The following is a 12,248-nucleotide window of genomic DNA, read 5'->3' on the forward strand; positions in this document are numbered from 1 at the left end:
GTAAGAAAAAAAAAAAACTATCCTCCCAGTGTGGTGCACAAACATTGGCGAGGACATAGAAGTAGAGAGATGGAATGCCAACTCAAGATCTCTTCCGTTGAGTTCTGTTTGTGATCTTGAGATCCTGAGATTTCAGCCGCGAGAGTTGGGGTAATTCACTTCCACTCATCTGCCAGCAATAACACCAGATGCGCTTTTAAAGGACAGTTTCCGTGTTTTCTTGCATTTTCTGCTGTGGCTTCAGCAAGTTATCCTCTTGAAGCATGTTCAAAGTGTAGCTTGAATGAAGTTCTTGTTGATTTTAAATCGTATTCAGGACAAAACTGGATAATTGATAAGAGCATACAGACTGTCAGTAACTGGCAGAAAATCACAGTCAATAATCATTAATTATTCATAAAACCTGTATAAAAATACAATAAAAAGCACACATCATTTAAAAAAGCATCATAGTAAAACTCATAACCATATAAAACCCATAAATAGCAGAGTAAAAGTAATCACAGACCACAATAAAATCACCAAACAATAAAAATGAAACACTAAAAATAGTCACAGTAATAACACTTGGAGCATTTACCACTGCTGTTAGAAGGAAAGGTGATGTAACACAGTGGGAAACATACCACTGTCCCAGCTTTTTTCAAACGTGTTGCAGGCATCCATTTCAAAATGAGAAAATATTTGCACAAAACAATAAAGTTTATTAGTTTGAACATTAAATATGTTGTCTTTGTGGTGTATTCAATTGAATATAGGTTGAGCAGGATTTGCAAGTCATTGGATTCTGTTTTTATTTACATTGTACACAACGTCCCAACTTCATTGGAATTGGGGTTATATCTTATAGGCAAGGCAAGTTTTAAAAGACAGTTGAAGTCAATTTCATTCAGTCAGCTAAGGGAAGAGGAACGCAACACGTTTCAAAAAGGCTGGGACAGTGGTATGTGTAAGTGCACTGTGTTATATCACCTTTCCTTCTAAGAACTCTTGATAAGCGTTTGGGAATGGAGGACACTAATTGTGAGTGTCATGATTGGGTATAAAAGGAGCATCCCCAAAAGGCTCAGCCATTCACAAGCAAAGATGGGGTGAGGATCACCACTCTGTGAACAACTGCGTGAAAAAATAGTTACAAAAAAAAAAATAGTAAAATTAAAAAGTAAAAAGTAAAGTAAAAATAAAAAAATAGTAACAGTTTAAGAAAAATGTTTCTCAACGTTCAAGTAAGGATTAAACAACAAGAAGCTGTGCATTATACGGTTTGAATGCACAACGCGGAGCGGAGTGGTGTTACTCCGCGAAATGCATTCAAACCTTATAATACACAGCTTTGAGTTGTTTAATCCGCTTATACCATGGTCCCACACAGTGCGCTAACACACAAATATTTATTTACGTTAACAGAACTTGATAAAAATGCGTAAGGATTTGGGACTATTTTATGCCAGTCTCAAGACATTTTGCTGCCGATGCGCTTACCGTGTCTGCGGGCTCCTCTTTCCATTCCTCAAATGTTTTATTTTGGTCAAAAATATTAAAATTCACTTGGAAATCCATATTTATCATGATTCTGTCATTCACCTGTCAAAACACAGGAGATCTGCGCCAACTGATTTGCACGTTGCTATGGTGACAACCAGAGTGGAGCGATTATAACAAGTGACTTAACTCGCCGAACTACATGTGCGTATACATGAAAATAATGCACGCCAGTTAGACATGGAATTCTCACTGGCCATGGTATAATTGCAAGGTATTTATGGATTCCATCATCTACAGTCCTTAATATAATCAGAAGATTCAGAAAATCTGGAGAACTTAAGCAGCAAGGCCGAAAACCAACATTGAATGCCCGTGACCTTCAGTCCCTCAGGAGGCACAGCATTAAAAACCGACATCATTGTGTAAAGGATCTTATCGCGTGGGCTCAGGAACACTTCAGAAAACCTCTGTCAGTTAACACAGTTTGTCACTAAATCTACAAGTGTAAGTTAAAACTCTACCATGCAAATTGAAAGCCAAACATCAACAACATTCAGAAACACTGGTGCCTTCTCGGTCCGAGCTCATTTGAAATGGACAGACGCAAAGTGGAAAAGTGTGCTGTGGTCTGATGAGTCCACATTTCAGATTGTTTTTGGAAATCATGGACGTCGTGTCCTCCGGACAAAAGAGGGAAATGGAGGGGTTGCTAATTGACTTAGATAAAGTCACCACTCAGACTCAGTCTAAACTCGTGGCATTGTAGGGACAATTTCGGCGTGGAAATGTAATAATATATGGGGTTGAAGAGGGAGCCGAAGAGAGAGCCGAAGAAGGAGCGTCATTGGTAATGAACTTTGTGGAGACTTTACTCGAAAAAGGCCTAGGCCTCTCTTGCCCGTCGTCACTCACCATCAAGAGAGCATACTGAGCGGCGGCTGCGAAGCCTCCAGCGGGGGCCCCACTGAGATCATTTGGGGTCAAGTTTGCAGATTATCGAACAAAAGAGGAAATTCTCAAGAAAGCTTGGCAAGTAAAAGGATTTGATTACCAAGGAAAACGGGTCTACTTGGACAACGATTACGCTCCAGAGGTGCAACAAAGAAGAAGGGAATATGTAGCAGCGAAGGCAGCACTCCGGGGGAAAATATTCGCTTTCAAACCCCTTTCCCATCTAAGCTGAGAGTGCTCTACAGTAACGGCACAGTGACATACAGTTCAGCACATGAGGCGACGGAAGATATGGTGCAGTGGGGGATACCGGTCACTATCGTCTAAAAACCTGTCTCGCTTCTGGAACATCTCCAAGAGCCGCTGTGGCAGCTGAGAAGAAACAAAAGAAGCAGCGCTGTGGCACCGAGGCAGAGCTACAAGGAAAAACTTCAGGCGCTTCGACACATTGATGATAATGAATAACTACGCTGGTTGACACTACAATAGCGGTAATCTTTATTCATAGACTTTATTTATACCGTTATATTGAAGATGTATTGATTTGTATATATCGCTCCGAGTTTGTTTTCCCTGCCTTTGCTGACGCTGTATTATATTGATGAGGGGTAGGCATATGTTTATACAGCCTGGATAACGTCACAGAATGGTCCTCCCAGACTTACCTGGTACTGGCTGTCAGGCTGAAGAGGGCCTCCTCCAGCAAGAGACAGACAAGCCCTTCCCTTTCCCTTGGTCATGATATTGGCCCTTTGTTTGGAAATCCTTACGTTATATTTTAGTACTGCTTTTGGTTTTCCACATTTTGTTCTAGTGTTCCTTATTAGTTTTGTTTTGGTTCTCAGAGGTGTAGCTTTTACTATTCTAGGTCACGGTGACATAATCCGTTTCATCAATTATGCAGCCAATTAAAATCGTAACTTACAATGTAAATGGTTTGGGGAGTTCTATCAAAAGGAGCAAAATGATGACAAAATTTAAAGAAAAATTGATATAGCTTTACTCCGGGAAATGCATTTATCACAAAGAGCATGAAAAATTACAGAAATGTAAATATAAACAGTTTTCCTGTTCTTGCTCACAAAGTTCAAAAAGAGGGGTAGCTATCTTGATTTTAAATCGTCTGAATTTTGATTGTATTCAAGAAAAGAAAGATAGAGAAGGGAGATATATTTTTGTTAAAGGCCATCTAGAAGGTGTCTTGACAACAACTGTAAACGTCTATGCTACACCAAGATCAGAATGGAAATTTTACAAACATATTTTTGAACTTATCACCACAGAGGCAGAGGGCATTCTGGTTCTGGATTAGACCCAATAATGGATTCATCAAATCCTCAGATTGTGGGGTTGAATAAAACAAGCAAGAATTTCAAATGTGCAATAAAAGAACTGGGTCTCCTCAATGTTTGGAGGGAACTGAATCTAACAGTAAGGGACTATAGTTTTTTTCTCTCATCTTCACAATTACTACTATAGATTATTTTTTATGTTTCAATATGACCTACATTAGGTGGTTGGCAGTAAAATAGGTACAGTAGTGTTCAGAATAATAGTAGTGCTATGTGACTAAAAAGATTAATCCAGGTTTTGAGTATATTTCTTATTGTTACATGGGAAACAAGGTACCAGTAGAGTCACAAATCCACCAATACCAAGCATTCATGATATGCACACTCTTAAGGCTATGAAATTGGGCTATTAGGGGAAAAAAGTAAAAAAAAAGGGGGTGTTCACAATAATAGTAGTGTGGCATTCAGTCAGTGAGTTCGTCAGTTTTGTGGAATAAACAGGTGTGAATCAGGTGTCCCCTATTTAAGGATGAAGCCAGCACCTTTTGAACATGCTTTTTGAAAGCCTGAGGAAAATGAGACGTTCAAGACATTGTTCAGAAGAACAGGGTAGTTTGATTAAAAAGTTGATTGGAGAGGGGAAAACCTATACGCAGGTGTAAAAACTTATAGGCTATTCATCTACAATGATCTCCAATGCTTTAAAATGGACCAAAAAAAAACAGACGCGTGGAAGAAAACGGAAAACAACCATCAAAATGGATAGAAGAATAAGCAGAATGGCAAAGGCTCACCCATTGATCAGCTCCAGGATGATCAAAGACAGTCTGGAGTTACCTGTAAGTGCTGTGACAGAAGACGCCTGTGTGAAGCTAATTTATTTGCAAGAATCCCCCGCAAAGTCCCTCTGTTAAATAAAAGACGTGCAGAAGAGGTTACAATTTGCCAAAGAACACATCAACTGGCCTAAAGAGAAATGGAGGAATATTTTGTGGACTGATGAGAGTAAAATTGTTCTCTGAATTCAAGCCACAGTTCACAGTGAAGACAGTGAAGCATGGTGGTGCAAGCATCATGATATGGGCATGTTTCTCCTACTATGGTGTTGGGCCTATATATTGCATACCAGGTATCATGGATCAGTTTGGATATGTCAAAATACTTGAAGAGGTCATGTTGCCTTATGCTGAAGAGGACATGCCCTTGAAATGGGTGTTTCAACAAGACAATGATCCCAAGCACACTAGTAAACGAGCAAAATCTTGGTTCCAAACCAACAAAATTAATGCCGCGCAGATGTGAAGAAATCATGAAAAACTGTGGTTATACAACTAAATACTAGTTTAGTGATTCACAGGATTGCTAAAAAAGCAGTTTGAACATAATAGTTTTGACTTTGTAGCGTCAACAGCAGATGCTACTATTATTGTGAACACCTCCTAGTCACATAGCACTACTATTATTCTGAACACTACTGTATTATGGATCTATCTTATTATGCTCCAGTATACCTAGAGATAATTTTTAGTGAAGAAAAAAAGAGAAATCTTATGGAGGCTAAATACAAGTACTCTGAATTCAATGAGGGAACAAATTAGAGAAGATATAGAAAAAATTTACTAGACAATGACAATGAGGAAGTTTCTCCTATAATTCTTTGGGATGCACTGAAAGCCATGATACGAGTAAAGACTATAGGTTATAGCTCTAATTTGAAAAATAAACAAAAGGCACAATTAAAGGAGCCCCAAGCACATTTAAAAATATTTGTAAGATGCTCATAAAATTACTGCTAGTACGAATTTGAAAGTTGAAATTGATTAAAAAAAAGTAAAAAAAAAATACAATTAATGACATCCTCTCAACTGAAATAAAAAGAAAATTGACATTTCTAAGGCAAAAAATATTATGGGTTAGGAGGAAAATCAACAAGACTATTGGCCTACAAATTGAAAAAACAACAATTAGAAAGTACTATTCAGAAAATAAAAGATCATTGAACAAATACTATTGAATGCAAACTGAAAAATATACAAGAAATATTTCTGTCTTTTTATAGGCAACTATATACCCAACCTAAAGTGGATGAAAACCTTATGACTGATTTTTTTTAGACTCATTTAACTTGCCTAAAGTAACTGAAGAGCAAAACAAAACCTCACATCTGAAATTACTGAACTTGAAATTAAAAAAGCCATTTCTGAATCTAAAACTAATAAAGCTCCTGGGCCAGACGGCATTCCGTCAGAGTTGTATAAAGAGATGAAAGACTTGGTTGTCCCAACTCTAAAAGCTGCTTTCAATTATGTTCTACAAAATGGAATAATGCCTCCTTCTTAGAGTGAGGCTTTCATTTCGTTGATAGCTAAGGAGGGAAGGGATAAGCTTGAGTGTGGCAACTATCGTCCAATTAGTGTGCTCAATCAAGATTATAAAATATTTACACATATTATAACAAAGACTAGAAAATATATTGCCTGACATTATTTAGATCAGACTGGTTTTATAAAAAGAACACAGACACAGGATAATATTCATCGAACTCTACATATTATTGATCACACAGTTAAAAATCAAAATCAGATGGTCCTTATTAGCCTAGATGCCGAAGAGACCAAATGCCAGGATTAAGGTAAACGGAGCCCTCTCTGAATCATTCAATTTGGAGAGAGGGACCAGACGAGGGTCCCGAGTAGCCCATTATCTTTGCTATTTTTATTGAGGCCTTAAGTCAGGGAGTTATTCAGAATGCAAATATCACAGGTGTACAACTGTTTGGACAAGAACACAAGATTTCTTTCTTCACGGATGACGTCTTAATATACTTGTCAAACTCGGACTTATCCTTTTTCCATCTTATTACTTTTTAAATACTTTTGGTTCTGTTTCAGGTTATAAACTAAATATTACTAAAACACAATTACTAAGTTTTAATTATGTACCTAGCCAGATATTGAAAACCCAGATAAATTTAAATTGGAAATTACATAATATAAAATATCTTGGAGTAACTATTCCAAAGGATTTATCAAAACTATATGAAGTTAATTTTAAACCATTGTGCCAACAGATTAATAACATTAGAAGATGGAATTTAATACCCATATTGACTTTTGATTCTCGTATAGAAATTGTAAAAATGAACATGCTGCCCAGGTATTTATATCTGTTCCAAACACTTCCCATTATTATCATAGATAATTCAAAGAATGGGACAAAATGATCTCCAAGTTTATTTGGTAAGGTTTTGGCAAGGAGATTGTGCTTTTAAAACCCTTCAGTTATCAAAACATTAAGGTGGTCTGGCTTTACCATGCTTGAAGGATTATTATACTTCAGCCCAATTCAGAACTTTGGTGTGTTTGTGTAACTCATAAAGCAAGATGGAAAGAAATTGAAATAAATATGTTTGGAGATTGCCCAATGCAAGCAAGACTTGGAGATAAAAAAACTTATTAAGGATCAGATTCAAAAAGAAAATCCGTGGATTAACGTCTCATTGAAACTATGGTTAAAATATATAAATAAAAACAACTTACAGGAAGAGATAAAAATTTGAGCTGGTCTTATTATGACACTGATTTTGTGCCCGGTAAAGCAGATACAAGATTTAAAATTTGGCAAATCCAAGGCTTGTCAGCATATTGTACTTTTTTTGCATCATGGAACATTAAGAAATTTGCAATCAATTGTGAGACGGCATCAATTACAAAATAGTGATTTTGTTTTTTTTTAGATTTTTACAAATCCGTCATTATATAAATGGTTTTACAACAAAGAGCAAGAATATTTTTGAGATTATGAAAATTCTTACCAAAACATATGAAGCCGACTCTGGTATTGAATTGATTTCAAGATTATATCAAGATTTACAAGCAATATAAAAGGAAAACACAAATTATATTAAGCATAAATGGGACAGGGAATCCAAAAAGGTAATAATAGATAATATTTGACTAAAACATTGTGCTTTCCAATGGAAAATCACTAGTTCAAACGCATGGAGAAGTTTTGGTTGGAAGAGTCTTATTAGATATTTCATCACACCAAAACAGAATTCTCACTATTTAGGTTCTTCCTTTTGTTGGAGAAATTGTGGAGCACATGGAGTAAAACAGTATCATCTGTTTTGGTCATGCCTGGCCTTGGAATCATTCTGGAATTTAGTGCAAACTGAAGGGCAAATAATTTTAAATTTTCAGGCAACTTTAAGCTGGGATGAACTGTTATTTGGACTATTACACTCTGTTGACACAGATGAAGAGACAAAATGCTTGTTTGGGATATTGAGTCTGGCAGCACGAAAATGTACAGTAGTGTTCAGAATAATAGTAGTGCTATGTGACTAAAAAGATTAATCCAGGTTTTGAGTATATTTCTTATTGTTACATGGGAAACAAGGTACCAGTAGATTCAGTAGATTCTCACAAATCCAACAAGACCAAGCATTCATGATATGCACACTCTTAAGGCTATGAAATTGGGCTATTAGTAAAAAAAGTAGAAAAGGGGGTGGTCACAATAATAGTAGCATCTGCTGTTGACGCTACAAACTCAAAACTATTATGTTCAAACTGCTTTTTTTTAGCAATCCTGTGAATCAATAAACTAGTATTTAGTTGTATAACCACAGTTTTTCATGATTTCTTCACATCTGCGAGGCATTAATTTTGTTGGTTTGGAACCAAGATTTTGCTCATTTACTAGTGTGCTTGGGGTCATTGTCTTGTTGAAACACCCATTTCAAGGGCATGTCCTCTTCAGAATAAGGCAACATGACCTCTTCAAGTATTTTGACATATCCAAACTGATCCATGATACCTGGTATGCAATATATAGGCCCAACACCATAGTAGGAGAAACATGCCCATATCATGATGCTTGCACCACCATGCTTCACTGTGAACTGTGGTTTAAATTCAGAGTTTGGGGGTCGTCTCACAAACTGTCTGCAGCCCTTGGACCCAAAAAGAACAATTTTACTCTCATCAGTCCACAAAATATTCCTCCATTTCCATTTTAAAACATTGGAGATCATTGTAGATGAACAGCCTATAATTTTTTGCACCTGCGTATAAATTTTCCCCTCTCCAATCAACTTTTTAATCAAACTACGCTGTTCTTCTGAACAATGTCTTGAACGTCCCATTTTCCTCAGGCTTTCAAAGAGAAAAGCATGTTCAACAGGTGCTGGCTCCATCCTTAAATAGGGGACACCTGATTCACACCTGTTTGTTCAAAATGGACGAACTCACTGACCGAATGCCACACTACCATTATTGTGAACGCCCCCTTTTCTACTTTTTTCCTAATAGCCCAATTTCATAGCCTTAAGAGTGTGCATATCATGAATGCTTGGTCTTGTTGGATTTGTGAGAATCTACTGGTACCTTGTTTCCCATGTAACAATAAGAAATATAGTCAAAACCTGGATTAATCTTTTTAGTCACATAGCACTACTATTATTCTGAACACTACTGTATAACCAAGAAATGGCTGAATTTATTATCCCCAAACCTAGATGACTGGCATGCTACTGTCTATTCAATATTCATTATGGAACATATCACTTTCCATGAAAGACTTCAAATGGACAGGTTTGACAGAATTTGGGTGAAATGGAAAAGTTATATTCTACCTAGTCGGCCAGAATTTGTATGAGCCATATGCTTGAAGTTACATTGAATGTAAAATGGTTAAAATACACCTCTTGTTCTGTTCTTCTTTTTCTTATCTGTTCTGCTTTATATGTATATTGTAAAATCTTGAAAAAAAAAAAGAAAAAAAAAAGTTGGTGTTCCATCTCTCTACTTTTACGGCGAGGATGACCAATGTATAATAAAGCCTACTTACTGCAACTATGTAGTGCCCTGAGGAGTCTGTTTTGATTTTTGACATAACGAATGGGATATTTTGTTAATAACAATAGCAGCCCCTCTGGATTTGAAATGAAAGTTAGAATGATATCATTGACCAACTAAGGCCCCACTAAGTTGAAAATGACCAAAGGTTCTCCTGAAGATATCCCTCCCTAAGTTTTTTGCAGATGGGATAATACCTTTTTACCTTTGACAGGGAGACTTAAAGATTTTATGTTCCAGCTTACAAACATCACAACTGTCTCGTCTACTTGGCACTTCGACATTGGCCATGGTCTTAGGCACCCAAAAGAAAAAGTTAAACCTGATGCAGTAAACCCCCGACCCTCATCAATCATAACGAGGTGAGTCGCCAACTCCTTGCAAAAGTATTGGCAAATGTAAGTGCTTATGGGAGGGAACCTAAGTCTCAGAGGACAAAGCTTCTATTTTCGACCCAAAAGCTATATATAAAGTAAATAAGTAAAGAAATAAAAAATAGAAAAATAACAATAATGAGTTTAAATAATTATAATTATTATTATAGTAATAAGTAGAAAAGAAACTTCTCAAAATTTACTGTTACTGTAACTGTTTTATCAAGAAGATAGACATTGTTAGCCACAGTGACATCACCAACTCACTTGGATGAACAACATCTGTAGTACTATGATGCGATGATTAAGTCATACCTGTAGGTCATATTTTTTTATTTCATTATACAGCACCAAATCACAACAGAGTTGCCTCAAGGTGCTTCAGACAAGTAAGGTCTAACCTTACCAGCCCCAAGAGCAAGGTCCACACGGTTAATCTTTTGTAACATCATGCATAATTGTAGTCTTTACAGAGATTGTGTCATCCTCTGGGTTTTGAAACTGCCTCTTGGATCCCTTGTATGTGAGGAGAAATCATGCAGGATACGTCAATCCATATCAAACCCCTTCTTTTCCGTGGAGCAGCCATATGACTTCCATGAAAGTGGATCTGGGAATACTGAGATGGTGGTTCCATTAAACTGAAGTGATCTCTGGCACAGCGGAGAACCTACACACAGTGCTGTAGATAATGTACCTTTGCCATCATGTCACGGGGTTTACCGTCTGGTTTCCTCACCTGCAGACCTCTGTGTGATCTGTCGAGAACATCTTTATCTAGTTTCAAAACTTATTTCAGTAGTTTGGTGGACGCCAGTCTCTGGGACGTTCAGTATTCAGATGTTTGCGCGCCTCATTCGTCCTTCAATGCCGAGACATTTCTCTCATAATCCGGTCACCTCAGCTGCAAGTTTTCCTACTTTATGAAGTCACGTCGTGAACATGATGAAAGCCCACGTTCCATTTCCCATATGGTCGTTTTCATCGTCTCCACCTCAGGATTATTTGACACTTCTGCTTTGAACACATTTAGTAAAGATTTCACCATAAACACTGTTAACGTTATGTTTGCAGTTAAGGGTAATGTTAAACCTAACTAAACTGTTATGCATTGACTTATTTTGTAGCCTGTGTGTAGCCTGTTTTGTAATGAACTATGTTAGCTAATGTTAGCCACAGTTAGCACCAGTTAGTGGCTAGTTAAAGACGGTCTCGTTTACCCGAATAAACAATCCATAGTCCAGTTCAAGTGTTTCTACAGTATATGCACATCTCTGTGTTTGATGCATTAATTACTGGTTTGTTTGTTTTGTTTTTGTCAATATCCAATATCATTGTAAGGGATGTTAAAGAAATTAGCAAATTAATCAGTAACCGGTTTATAAAACAATTTGTGTGCAGGCCCAAATCAAATCAAATCAATTTTATTTATATAGCGCCAAATCACAACAAACAGTTGCCCCAAGGCGCCTTATATTGTAAGGCAAGGCCATACAATAATTACAGAAAAACCCCAACGGTCAAAACGACCCCCTGTGAGCAAGCACTTGGCAACAGTGGGAAGGAAAAACTCCCTTTTAACAGGAAGAAACCTCCAGCAGAACCAGGCTCAGGGAGGGGCAGTCTTCTGCTGGGACTGGTTGGGGCTGAGGGAGAGAACCAGGACAAAGACATGCTGTGGAGGGGAGCAGAGATCAATCACTAATGATTAAATGCAGAGTGGTGCATACAGAGCAAAAAGAGAAAGAAACAGTGCATCATGGGAACCCCCCCCAGCAGTCTAAGTCTATAGCAGCATAACTAAGGGATGGTTCAGGGTCACCTGATCCAGCCCTAACTATAAGCTTTAGCAAAAAGGAAAGTTTTAAGCCTAATCTTAAAAGTAGAGAGGGTGTCTGTCTCCCTGATCCAAATTGGGAGCTGGTTCCACAGGAGAGGAGCCTGAAAGCTGAAGGCTCTGCCTCCCATTCTACTCTTACAAACCCTAGGTACTACAAGTAAACCTGCAGTCTGAGAGCGAAGCGCTCTATTGGGGTGATATGGTACTATGAGGTCCCTAAGATAAGATGGGACCTGATTATTCAAAACCTTATAAATAAGAAGAAGAATTTTAAATTCTATTCTAGAATTAACAAGAAGCCAATGAAGAGAGGCCAATATGGGTGAAATATGCTCTCTCCTTCTAGTCCCCGTCAGTACTCTAGCTGCAGCATTTTGAATTAACTGAACTCAGGGAACTTTTAGGACAACCTGATAATAATGAATTACAATACTCCAGCCTAGAA

Source organism: Thalassophryne amazonica, chromosome 8 (genome assembly GCF_902500255.1).
Source record: "Thalassophryne amazonica chromosome 8, fThaAma1.1, whole genome shotgun sequence".
Classification (NCBI taxonomy): domain Eukaryota; kingdom Metazoa; phylum Chordata; class Actinopteri; order Batrachoidiformes; family Batrachoididae; genus Thalassophryne; species Thalassophryne amazonica.